This window comes from Nerophis lumbriciformis, linkage group LG28 (assembly GCF_033978685.3).
Source record: "Nerophis lumbriciformis linkage group LG28, RoL_Nlum_v2.1, whole genome shotgun sequence".
In the NCBI taxonomy this organism is placed as follows: domain Eukaryota; kingdom Metazoa; phylum Chordata; class Actinopteri; order Syngnathiformes; family Syngnathidae; genus Nerophis; species Nerophis lumbriciformis.
In genome coordinates this window covers 25,120,177-25,125,104 of record NC_084575.2, presented here as the reverse complement: position 1 = coordinate 25,125,104, position 4,928 = coordinate 25,120,177, and positions in this window count along the sequence as shown.

The following is a 4,928-nucleotide window of genomic DNA, read 5'->3' as shown; positions in this document are numbered from 1 at the left end:
CTGACAAGACTTCATGTCCATCCCTGACAAGACTTCATGTCCCTCCCTGACAAGACTTCATGTCCATCCCTGACAAGACTTCATGTCCCTCCCTGACAAGACTTCATGTCCCTCCCTGACAAGACTTCATGTCCATCCCTGACAAGACTTCATGTCCCTCCCTGAGAAGACTTCATGTCCATCCCTGACAAGACTTCATGTCCCTCCCTGACAAGACTTCATGTCCCTCCCTGACAAGACTTCATGTCCCTCCCTGAGAAGACTTCATGTCCATTCCTGACAAGACTTCATGTCCCTCCCTGACAAGACTTCATGTCCCTCCCTGACAAGACTTCATGTCCTCCCTAACAAGACTTCATGTCCCTCCCTGAGAAGACTTCATGTCCATTCCTGACAAGACTTCATGTCCCTCCCTGACAAGACTTCATGTCCCTCCCTGACAAGACTTCATGTCCCTCCCTGACAAGACTTCATGTCCCTCCCTGACAAGACTTCATGTCTCTCCCTGACAAGACTTCATGTCCCTCCCTGACAAGACTTCATGTCACTCCCTGACAAGACTTCATGTCCCTCCCTGACAAGACTTCATGTCCATCCCTGACAAGACTTCATGTCCCTCCCTGACAAGACTTCATGTCCCTCCCTGACAAGACTTCATGTCCTCCCTAACAAGACTTCATGTCCCTCCCTGAGAAGACTTCATGTCCATTCCTGACAAGACTTCATGTCCCTCCCTGACAAGACTTCATGTCCCTCCCTGACAAGACTTCATGTCCCTCCCTGACAAGACTTCATGTCCCTCCCTGACAAGACTTCATGTCCCTCCCTGACAAGACTTCATGTCCATTCCTGACAAGACTTCATGTCCATTCCTGACAAGACTTCATGTCCCTCCCTGACAAGACTTCATGTCCTCCCTAACAAGACTTCATGTCCCTCCCTGAGAAGACTTCATGTCCATTCCTGACAAGACTTCATGTCCCTCCCTGACAAGACTTCATGTCCTCCCTAACAAGACTTCATGTCTCTCCCTGACAAGACTTCATGTCCCTCCCTGACAAGACTTCATGTCCCTCCCTGACAAGACTTCATGTCCCTCCCTGACAAGACTTCATGTCTCTCCCTGACAAGACTTCATGTCCCTCCCTGACAAGACTTCATGTCCATCCCTGACAAGACTTCATGTCCCTTCCTGACAAGACTTCATGTCCATCCCTGACAAGACTTCATGTCCCTCCCTGACAAGACTTCATGTCCATCCCTGACAAGACTTCATGTCCCTCCCTGACAAGACTTCATGTCCATCCCTGACAAGACTTCATGTCCATCCCTGACAAGACTTCATGTCCCTCCCTGACAAGACTTCATGTCCATCCCTGACAAGACTTCATGTCCCTCCCTGACAAGACTTCATGTCCTCCCTAACAAGACTTCATGTCCATCCCTGACAAGACTTCATGTCCCTCCCTGACAAGACTTCATGTCCCTCCCTGACAAGACTTCATGTCCCTCCCTGACAAGACTTCATGTCCCTCCCTGAGAAGACTTCATGTCCATTCCTGACAAGACTTCATGTCCCTCCCTGACAAGACTTCATGTCCTCCCTAACAAGACTTCATGTCCCTCCCTGAGAAGACTTCATGTCCATTCCTGACAAGACTTCATGTCCCTCCCTGACAAGACTTCATGTCCTCCCTAACAAGACTTCATGTCTCTCCCTGACAAGACTTCATGTCCCTCCCTGACAAGACTTCATGTCCCTCCCTGACAAGACTTCATGTCCCTCCCTGACAAGACTTCATGTCCATCCCTGACAAGACTTCATGTCCCTTCCTGACAAGACTTCATGTCCATCCCTGACAAGACTTCATGTCCCTCCCTGACAAGACTTCATGTCCATCCCTGACAAGACTTCATGTCCCTCCCTGACAAGACTTCATGTCCTTCCCTGACAAGACTTCATGTCCCTCCCTGACAAGACTTCATGTCCATCCCTGACAAGACTTCATGTCCATCCCTGACAAGACTTCATGTCCCTCCCTGACAAGACTTCATGTCCATCCCTGACAAGACTTCATGTCCCTCCCTGACAAGACTTCATGTCCATCCCTGACAAGACTTCATGTCCCTCCCTGACAAGACTTCATGTCCCTCCCTGACAAGACTTCATGTCCGTCCCTGACAAGACTTCATGTCCCTCCCTGACAAGACTTCATGTCCGTCCCTGACAAGACTTCATGTCCCTCCCTGACAAGACTTCATGTCCTTCCCTGACAAGACTTCATGTCCGTCCCTGACAAGACTTCATGTCCCTCCCTGTCAAGACTTCATGTCCCTCCCTGAGAAGACTTCATGTCCATTCCTGACAAGACTTCATGTCCCTCCCTGACAAGACTTCATGTCCCTCCCTGACAAGACTTCATGTCCTCCCTAACAAGACTTCATGTCCCTCCCTGACAAGACTTCATGTCCCTCCCTGACAAGACTTCATGTCCGTCCCTGACAAGACTTCATGTCCCTCCCTGACAAGACTTCATGTCCGTCCCTGACAAGACTTCATGTCCCTCCCTGACAAGACTTCATGTCCGTCCCTGACAAGACTTCATGTCCCTCCCTGACAAGACTTCATGTCCCTCCCTGACAAGACTTCATGTCCGTCCCTGACAAGACTTCATGTCCCTCCCTGACAAGACTTCATGTCCGTCCCTGACAAGACTTCATGTCCCTCCCTGACAAGACTTCATGTCCCTCCCTGACAAGACTTCATGTCACTCCCTGACAAGACTTCATGTTCCTCCCTGACAAGACTTCATGTCCCTCCCTGACAAGACTTCATGTCACTCCCTGACAAGACTTCATGTCCGTCCCTAACAAGACTTCATGTCCCTCCCTGACAAGACTTCATGTCCCTCCCTGACAAGACTTCATGTCCCTCCCTGACAAGACTTCATGTCCCTCCCTGACAAGACTTCATGTCCCTCCCTGACAAGACTTCATGTCCCTCCCTGACAAGACTTCATGTCCTTCCCTGACAAGACTTCATGTCCCTCCCTGACAAGACTTCATGTCACTCCCTGACAAGACTTCATGTCCGTCCCTGACAAGACTTCATGTCCCTCCCTGACAAGACTTCATGTCCGTCCCTGACAAGACTTCATGTCCCTCCCTGACAAGACTTCATGTCCCTCCCTGACAAGACTTCATGTCCGTCCCTGACAAGACTTCATGTCCGTCCCTGACAAGACTTCATGTCCCTCCCTGACAAGACTTCATGTCCGTCCCTGACAAGACTTCATGTCCCTCCCTGACAAGACTTCATGTCCTTCCCTGACAAGACTTCATGTCCGTCCCTGACAAGACTTCATGTCCCTCCCTGACAAGACTTCATGTCCCTCCCTGTCAAGACTTCATGTCCCTCCCTGAGAAGACTTCATGTCCATTCCTGACAAGACTTCATGTCCCTCCCTGACAAGACTTCATGTCCCTCCCTGACAAGACTTCATGTCCTCCCTAACAAGACTTCATGTCCCTCCCTGACAAGACTTCATGTCCCTCCCTGACAAGACTTCATGTCCGTCCCTGACAAGACTTCATGTCCCTCCCTGACAAGACTTCATGTCCGTCCCTGACAAGACTTCATGTCCCTCCCTGACAAGACTTCATGTCCGTCCCTGACAAGACTTCATGTCCCTCCCTGACAAGACTTCATGTCCGTCCCTGACAAGACTTCATGTCCGTCCCTGACAAGACTTCATGTCCCTCCCTGACAAGACTTCATGTCCGTCCCTGACAAGACTTCATGTCCCTCCCTGACAAGACTTCATGTCCTTCCCTGACAAGACTTCATGTCCGTCCCTGACAAGACTTCATGTCCCTCCCTGTCAAGACTTCATGTCCCTCCCTGAGAAGACTTCATGTCCATTCCTGACAAGACTTCATGTCCCTCCCTGACAAGACTTCATGTCCCTCCCTGACAAGACTTCATGTCCTCCCTAACAAGACTTCATGTCCCTCCCTGACAAGACTTCATGTCCCTCCCTGACAAGACTTCATGTCCGTCCCTGACAAGACTTCATGTCCCTCCCTGACAAGACTTCATGTCCGTCCCTGACAAGACTTCATGTCCCTCCCTGACAAGACTTCATGTCCGTCCCTGACAAGACTTCATGTCCCTCCCTGACAAGACTTCATGTCCCTCCCTGACAAGACTTCATGTCCGTCCCTGACAAGACTTCATGTCCCTCCCTGACAAGACTTCATGTCCGTCCCTGACAAGACTTCATGTCCCTCCCTGACAAGACTTCATGTCCCTCCCTGACAAGACTTCATGTCCGTCCCTGACAAGACTTCATGTCCCTCCCTGACAAGACTTCATGTCCGTCCCTGACAAGACTTCATGTCCCTCCCTGACAAGACTTCATGTCCCTCCCTGACAAGACTTCATGTCACTCCCTGACAAGACTTCATGTTCCTCCCTGACAAGACTTCATGTCCCTCCCTGACAAGACTTCATGTCACTCCCTGACAAGACTTCATGTCCGTCCCTAACAAGACTTCATGTCCCTCCCTGACAAGACTTCATGTCCCTCCCTGACAAGACTTCATGTCCCTCCCTGACAAGACTTCATGTCCCTCCCTGACAAGACTTCATGTCCCTCCCTGACAAGACTTCATGTCCCTCCCTGACAAGACTTCATGTCCTTCCCTGACAAGACTTCATGTCCCTCCCTGACAAGACTTCATGTCACTCCCTGACAAGACTTCATGTCCGTCCCTGACAAGACTTCATGTCCCTCCCTGACAAGACTTCATGTCCGTCCCTGACAAGACTTCATGTCCCTCCCTGACAAGACTTCATGTCCCTCCCTGACAAGACTTCATGTCCGTCCCTGACAAGACTTCATGTCCGTCCCTGACAAGACTTCATG